Source organism: Gopherus evgoodei, chromosome 9, assembly GCF_007399415.2.
Source record: "Gopherus evgoodei ecotype Sinaloan lineage chromosome 9, rGopEvg1_v1.p, whole genome shotgun sequence".
Lineage (NCBI taxonomy): Eukaryota > Metazoa > Chordata > Testudines > Testudinidae > Gopherus > Gopherus evgoodei.
The window spans coordinates 5,323,344-5,332,045 of record NC_044330.1 but is presented as its reverse complement, the minus strand read 5'-3'; the positions used below and the strand labels follow the sequence as shown (position 1 = coordinate 5,332,045).

Below are 8,702 nucleotides of genomic sequence, written 5' to 3'. Positions count from 1 at the left end.
TTTGCTGGATTGGGGACATAGTTCTCAGAATGTCACAAGGTCAATTCCTTTTGTAAGCAAAAAAAAATGGATATAAATAATTATCTATATTGTGGCAGAAAGGCAAAGAGCAGAGGTTGGAATATAGCAGACCCTCAGTTACTACAGTGATGGGTGCAGCAGGGAAAGAAAACAAGAAAACAGCATGTGTCAGTGACGAAGAATCACAGAAAGCAACTTTCTTCAGACACTGAACAAGGAACTTTCTCAAAATAAAAAAAGGAGCATTAAGGCCCCTCTCTCCTTCCCTGCAGAGCTTGTCTTGAGTCTTCTGCAGCTGTGTTGGTTCTCGCCTCACTCCTTGCTGCTGATTTAAATTAACAGTTCACCCCTCTGCCTGGAAAGGGGGGGGGTGGTCTTGTTCAGGCAATGGGCTGGAATTTTAGAGCGCTGGCTTCAGTTCCTGGCTCCGGCATAATCTATGTTAGGCGCTTACTCTCTGCACTTCAGCGCCTCTCTGTGGAAATAGCAGTAACTGTCCCTCCTTTGTCTTCTCTGTCTAGACTTCTTGGGACAGGACCAAGCACAACGAAACCCTGATCTAGGCTGGGGTCTCTAGGCCCTACTGCAATATAAATAACAGAACAAGGCAGACAATAAAAAAAGCCTGGTGGCAAGTTTATGATGCTTCTTAGGATCTCTGCTGTCAACTTTGGTAAGAAGCCAACAGATTGAGTGGGCAATAGAGACTGAACGGCCGGTCATCCCCTGTTGTGGTCCCTCCAGGACAGGGTGGGGGAAATGTTTACTGGCTACTCTGTGGACACAGAACCTACTTTGGTCTACAAATTCATCAGGTGGGCACCTCCCACCTGCATGAGATCTCCAGGATGATAGTCACACTGAACCAGAGCAGTAGCCCATCTCATCCCATGTTGTCAGCAGGATCAGCCCTAGACCAAATGGCGCCCCAGGCAAGGAGCGTCTTCGGCACCCCCTCCTCCTCTCCTTTGTTAAACTTTTGAATACCTTATTTTTTATGCATTTGTAGCCCATTTCACAGCTTTGACGTATGATTTGCATGCATGATTTATCCCTGACATCTAAGGCGATAATTTGCATGCTAGGATCTGTAAATCTGTATTTATATCTCACTGACTGATTGGTGACACCCTGACCCTTATATACCCACAAGGTCCTGGCTCACAACATCTAGGAGGTCCAAGGAAAATGTAGTTCCATGGAAGGTTCCATGAGATTCTGTAAAGGTCCAGAACATTCTGGGAGGTTAGTGAAAATGAATCCACATATGGAATACCTGAAACATGTTACTGCAAATTTTCTATTTTCCCATTTGTTACTAACAAACAAAACAGCACCCCTGGCCCGGCACCCCACCAAGCCCGGCATCCCAGGTGGTCGCCTGGGTCACTTGGCCCTAAATCTGGCCATGGTTGTAAGGATTGGAAGTAGGGGGGAGGACTGCTGTTGGCCAGACCGTAAAGTGGAGGTGTCAGCACAGCTTGCTTGCAGGGTCTCACTGGTACATTTCCAATTACACTTTGAGTTGTTTGTTTCCTTTTTACCAAAACAGGGACCATTTTTATTCTGGCTGGCTGCTCCGTATCATCCCTCTCGACTTGCGATGACCCTATTAGGGCACCTGAGCTGGCAGCATATCCGTGGTCAAGGAATAGATTGAACGGAGCCTCTGATCGGGCTGACTCACAAAACCCAGTCCAGCCCTGACTCTCTGCCCGCACAACCCAATGGCAAACGTGTGTGGGTATGAAATTCTGCAGGGCCATGTAAATCAAGGCACCATTTTGCCTGGAACCTTCTTGAGAGCTCCTCAAGAGACTAGAAATCAGCAACCACTCCCAGCAGCTTCAGAGGTCCATCTGGAACCTCCCTCTAGAACGCAGTAATGGAACAACCTTGTCTATAGGGGAAGTTCCTTCCGAGTTGCCCTGTCAGTTACAGGTTGATCTGTCTCTCTAGGGATGTACCCGATTGTCACTGCTATCCTCTGTGCTCCTACCATTTACAGTCATAAAAAACTAAGCAAGAAATCAGCAAGTCAGAGCAACTGTTAGAAGCTGCTCACGTTGTGAGGGGAAAAAACCTTGGTGCCCTGAGAACAGCATTCCTCCACCCCTTCCTTACTGCTGTGTGCCCCCAGCTCTCCTGCTTACTGTCCCCTTCCTACCTCCCCACCTAAATCCACGTTTAACTGAAGGCCTAAATGAGGCCACTCTAAACCAGGAAGACTTCTAGTTGAGTCAGTGAAAGCTGCCCCCGGCCCACGAGCCATGCACTGGCAACTGCTTTATATTTGTCTTTTTATTGTGTGTTCCCAGCATGTGTGGTGGCTGCTGGGGAAGAGAAAGAAAAGGGCTGGCTGGTGCCGAAGCCAGCAGAGAAACACTCAGCAGGATGCCAGGTCTGGGTTACTATTTCAGCTCCTGGGTCTTCACATACCGGGGGAGTTTGCTGCTCTGCTTGTCTGGGGAGACATGGGCCAGGGGGTCTTTGGGCTTTGAAGGTTGCCGGGGGCAGGGGAGCTGGCTGCAGGATTTTGTGCCGCTACATTGATGCCTCATCAATTTCAGCCTGTCTATGCAGAGAGATGGCCTCACCACGTCCCCATTTGTATGCTCTCCTGGGGAGAAGGCTGTGTTAGCGGGATGGGGAGCCAGAGTCTGAAGGGGCGTCCCTGTGCCAGGCAGAAGGTGCTGTTTGCCCTCTCTCTCCATGCCCATCACTGCCAGGCCATGCTTTACATAGCTGCGGAAGAGGAGGGAGAAGTTTTCCAGGAAAGGCTCCAAGTCCGCATCAGGGCATTTCTTCTTGTATTCATACAGCTCCTCCAGACCCTCCCTAGCGTTCTCCTTGGAGCCAATCTTCTTAAAGATGTCTGCTAACATGTCATTGACTTTGCCCATTGCAGTCTTGTCGGCCGCATGACAGACCTCCTGACCAGAATCTGTATCGATCTTGTTGGCAGCCTGCATGGTGGAGAGCCTCATCGCCCGGCACAGGTGAGCCTCCAGCTCCGACTCCCCCTTGTTCTCTATCATGGTGAGGTGGTCCAGAATCTCAGGCCCCGTCAGCCTGCTCAGGGAGTGCAGTAAAGTTTTCAGAGCTATCTGGGGGAAATGGCTTGTGCACTGCTTCAGTTTCTCCTGGGGGAGTGCCTTCATGAAGAGATGAATGTCCAATAAGATCTGGTCCAGGTTGACGGTGCCGATTGTTCTAGGGAGAAGCTGCGTGATTCTCCACAGACACTTGGCCACCAGCTCGGGAAACTTGGGCGGGCCAGCTGCAGCCGTGAGGCTATCCTGCAGCAAGGCAAGCAAGGCGCTGAAGATTCTGGTCTGGTCAGACTGCTCCAGCACCTTTTTCATTAGGAGATTGATGGACTGGATGACCTCTTGCCCTTCTTCCAGGTCCTGCACCAGAGAATCCAGCATCAAGGTGATGAGACCGTGGAGCAGGTCCTTCAACACCCCAGTGGAGGCCTCTCGGGCCAGGCTCTCTGTCTGGAACAGCAGCATCATGTTGCGAATGATGCAGCCATACAGCTGAATTACTTGGTCCTTCCCCAGTTTCTCCTCCCCTACCTGCAGCCTGTGGATGTACCGGAGCTGCCGCAAGGTGGCTATGAGGAACTGATTGATGTGGCCAGACATGGCCTCTGCCTTGTCCTCCTGCTTCAGGATCTCATCGATCTGCGCCAGAGCCTGGATGATGGTGTCAACGTCGCCACTGGCCACGTGGTGGATAATGAAGTTGATGGTGGAGGCGACGTTACTGTGCATGCCGTTAGGGTGCAGGGAGACAGCATGGGGCTGGGGTTCAGGGATTGCACCTGGCTGAGTGGTGCCATCCAGTTTGGGACTCTTGCACTGGAGAGAGTCATGCACATTCTCAGGCTCCTGTACATCCAGCTGGAATGAATGGGGATCTGTCTGCCCCGTCTCCATGTCTGCTCCTGTGCTGTGGGCGTGACTGGGTTTGGAGGGCATGCCCTCTGTTGTGCCCATGCTGTCATTAGCACTTGCACTCAGAGCATGTGGCGGTCTCTCCATGGCCTGTTTGTCAGCTGGCCTGTTGGCTGCCTGTTCCATACTCTCTTCTAGCATCCTCATGTGTTTCTCTGAAAGATTCCCAATCAGCTTGAGCACCCCTTCCCCATGCACGTGGTGAGCAGTCACTATGATGTTCAAGGCAGCACTGCAGATGGCATTGTTTTGGTCTCCAATGAAGGCAGATATCACCTTGAAGGCTTTGCCAGGGTTCGGCTGGCACACTTCCATGCCATAGGCTTTGACTAAATATCCCAGCTCAACGAGGCATCCTGCCTGCTGCTTGGCGTTCTTGGACCTGGCTCCTTCCATGATGAAGTTGAACATCTTCCTGGCTGGATAGACCAAGCAGACCCTCTTCAAAACAGCATGCACCTCCCTGAGGAGAACCTCTTTTGTCTCCCCCATCTTCATGACCAGGTAGGGGAGGAAAGAAGCTGCCTCGTGCTCAGTCAGTTGGTATCTCTCCCGGCTCAGCAAGGAGAACAGCAGCTTGAGATACTCCAAGCTCTTTGTCAGAACCCAGGTGTTGTTGTCAAAGAACCGCAGGGTGACCCACTTCAGGATCAGGTCCAGGCAGCTGATGAGGCCGTCCTTCTCCCTCTCCATATGCTTGACCAGGATGGCCAACGCTTTGATGTGGTGCTGGAAGTTGGAGTGGAACATCTCCTCCTGCAGCCAGGTGGATACACAGCTGCACATCTGAGCCTTCAGCTGCTCTGCATACTTGTTGCTAGGGGTGGTGAAGTTCCACCTCAGCACCTTCCGCCCTCTCTCGTCCTTTGCCCTCTGCTCTTTCCCTTTGGGGACGGTGATAAAAATAGGACCCAGCTTGTTGCCACCATCCTTCAGGCTGGCTTTTATTTGCACCTTTCCCCCCTCTGGCAAGCCTTTGCCTTTCAGGGCAGCCATTCCTAATGTGGCTTCTTTGGGTCCAGGCTTCCGCTCCAGGGTTCTGCCGGACACTGAGTCTCCAGAAGGGGCTGGGGAAGAAAAGGCTGATGCCAGGTGGGATGTGGCTGAGGCTGAGGTGAAGGCCGGGATGGCTGTGCCCCTTGGCAGCCTGGAAGGCAACTTAGCAGGAACAGTAGGCTTGGCCGGCGGGTTGGCTTTGGCTGTCTCCAGCATGGACACTACGTGGTCCTTGGTAGTCGGCTTCAGTTGGCGAGTGGCTTCGGCCATCTCCTCAAATCCGAGGTGCATCAAGAAGAAGGGCAGGGCTTCCTGGGCCGCCTTCTGCACGTCGCCATTGCAATCTCCCAAGCAGGCGTAGAGGTGAGGTACACCCCGCAGCAGATCTGAGGGGGCAGAACGGAGAGCAGGCAGCTTCTCAGCCAGCCAGCCCAGCAGCTCTTGCCTTTGGAAAGGTTTTTCCTCTCTCAGCTCCTCAGAAGAGTCCTCCCCCTCCAGCCAGTCATTTGTGCCGATCTGCTCAGCCCAGGCGTTTACGGCCATGAGGGCTGAGGCTCGCACGTTGCTCTTGCTGTCCCTGAAGATGGCGACCAGGGGGACGCCCAGCTCCCTCACGTGCTGCTTGATGCTCGGGCCCATGGAGGTGGCCAGTCGCTGGAGGATTCTCAGGGTCTGCTGCACCAGGACTGTGTTGGGGTCCTGGAGACAAGCCCTCAGGGCAGCTGGGAGGTCTCCTGCATTCGACTGGATGAGGCTGGCGTCGCTGAGGATACCCGCCACCTCATCCAGGCCCTCCTTCCGGATCCTCCAGCTCTTGTCCTGCAGCTTCGACACCAGCACTGAGGTGATCCTGTTGCTGATATCCACAGCCTCAGTTGTGCCCTGGTCCTGGGGGTCCTCTTCCTTCCCCTCATCCCCGCTCCCCCTACAGTGCTTGGAGCTGCCCCGGGTGGGAGCAGGTGGACTCTGCCCATTCATCTTCTCCAGCTCGGCATCAATCTGTGGGAGAAGGGGCAGCATTTCGCCCTCGAAGAATGCTCTCAGAGGGGCGCCCACGTACAGAGAAATGGTCCCCAGCAGGACGAAAGCCGAGGCCCGTACATCCGGGTGACCATCAGCAAGGGCAGCCTTTATGGTACTGACCAAGGCCTTCACCTCCATCCCAGTGAAGCCAAACTCTGTAATGGCATTCGCCAGCCAGTTCAGGGCTTCTGCCTGGTTCCTGGGCTGGGTCTGGGAGAAAGCCAATGTCGTGACTTTGCCGGCTGTCCACGGCAGCGCACAGGCCTCTGCGATCGCTGTCAGGGCTCCTTTGGCATCGCTGCTGCAGATCACATCGCCCACCTTCCCCACCAGGCCGGCCAAGACGACCTGAGCTGACGTTCTGGAAAAGTTTCCCTTCTGGGCAATCAGGGTGATGATCTGAAGCTTTTTCCGCATCACTGGGAGTTTGGTTTCCTCCCAGCCATGATCCTTCTCCAGCAGCCTCACCAAGGCCTGGCAGGGCATTTTGTTCTTCTCTGTTTCTTCCACAGCCTTCTGAAATGCCTCCATGCCGGAAAACCTCTCCTTCCAGTTGCTGCTGGCCAGCTGTTGGATGCAGGAGGCCGGAAGGACAGCTGCCGCCACTTCTTCACATGATTCTTCTGAGAGCTCAAGTTCAAACATGTTGCTTGGTGCTGAACTTTGTTGACTTTGGGTGCCAGAATCTCCTGCACCATCGGTTCCTAGGTGGCTGGCCAAGCTGGGTGACAAGAGCTTCCAAAAGAGCTGCAGAGGGTCTTTCTGATGTCCTTCCCCGCTGCAGCCCCTGAGGGAGCTGCTTTCCAGCAGCAGAGTTGGATTCCTGGTGATCATCTGCTGCTCCTGCTTGTGAAAGCTGATGAGCTCACTGCCTTGGGTCTGACGACTGCAGGTCATTGTGACATCATCCACCCATGTTTAGTCCCGAGAGGAGACGGCCAAAGGTGGGGACATGGTAACAGTCTTCAAATATGTAAGAAACTGTTCTAAAGAGGATGGTGATCAACCATGCTCCATGTCCATTGAGGTAAGATAAGGAAGAATAGCTTAGTTCGCAGCAAGGGAGGTTTAGGTTAGAAATTAGGAAAAGCTTTCTAACTCTAGGGTAATGAAGTACGGGAACCGGTGAGCTAGGGGGGCTGTGGAATCCCCATAGAGAGAGCTGACCAGGAAGAAAAGCAGAGCTATACTACTTCCTCGACAAGGTAAGCCTGGTTCTCCCTGAGATCCTAGGACAGCGCATTGTCGGAGCAAACCATTTGGTAATCTGGGTTGACAGGGCCCAGGGAAACCAACCAAAAGAGACTAGCTGCTCAGGGACAAGCCCAGAGCAGATGAGTATAGGTGCTACTGACACACCTGCAGATCAGCCTGGTTCTGAAGTTCACTGTTTCCAGGGGGTTTTTTTTTGATTCAGACCTCCCTAGAAAGGGTAAGATTTTAGGGGTGCCCGTAGCTTTCCAGCTATGGCACAACCCCAAATCTGTGAGGGATGATGCACCCTCAGTGGGGTGAGTTGTGCCCAGACAAACCACAAGGAGACACCACCTCGACAACCCAGGTATGCCACCATTGGAGGTTTTTATGAACAAGGTAGACAAACACCTGTCAGGGATGGTCGAGGGGGCTTCGTTGGTCCTGCCTCGGTCCCTTCCAGCCCACCAGTTCTATGATTCTATAAGACGTAGACAGTCAAAGTCGGTCAGATCAGAGAGAGAGACCGATCAGCCCTTGAGAGACTTTCTCAAGCTAATCGAGGGCAGTTGCACACAGCAATGGAGAGCTGCTAGGTGCTTGCTAAGATCAACAATCAGGAAAAGGCATTTCAAAAATTCATGGGGTTTTAAAGGTGTGGATGGGAGGGTGAGGTTTCTGGTCTCCATGACCCCTAAGCAGTGGAGTTCACAATTATGACCAGGGCAGTCAGTAAGGGGCATTGTTGGATAGCTGCTGGAGGACAGTTCGGTCAACATAGCTAACTCATTGTCTACATCCATACTGTGTTGACCTCAGTACATGGACCATGGCTCAGTGCTGCTTGGGGAGGTGGAGTTACTATGTCGGCATCATGGAGAGCTTATACTGAGGAGAGACAGATTTGAGTGTAGACACAGGCACAACTAGATTACATAGACCTAACTTTGTAATGGCCATAGTGAATCAGGCGCAGAAGCAGGAGTAAAATGCAGGAGTTTTTGGCTCTCTGTTCAGTGCTTAGTCTGCTAGACAATGCTGCCTCTTTGGGGTTGGGAAGGAATTTCTCTCCGAGGCATCGTTTTTTACAGGGACCTTGTGGGACTGTCACCTTCCCCTGTAGAACTAAGCTGAGATCACAGAATCATAGAATCTCAGGGTTGGAAGGGACCTCAGGAGGTCATCTAGTCCAACCCCCTGCTCAAAGCAGGACCAACCCCAACTAAATCATCCCAGCCAGGGCTTTGTCAGGGATCACCCATTAGGATCAGGTACAAACGCAGTGGGGGTGGGGAAGGCTAATGCCACCCTTCACTATGTTCCTATGATTATGCAATTGCAACTAAAGCAATATTAGTGGTGCAGTGTCAAAGTGAGGTGCAAACCCTCCTGTGCCTGAATAGGATTGTTTATGTACGTTGCTATGGAGGGAAAGTGGCAGTGGGTAGAGAACACAGAACTGAAAGAAATCAGAAAGGGTAATCGAGCATGACTGCTTGTCCTTGG

General features: G+C 52.5%; 1 pseudogene; it reads right to left on the bottom strand.

Moving 5' to 3' along the window:
- Nucleotides 1-2,432: 2,432 nt before the first annotated feature.
- LOC115657590 lies at nt 2,433-6,899 on the bottom strand (annotated as a pseudogene).
- Between the last annotated feature and the right edge of the window lie 1,803 nt (nt 6,900-8,702).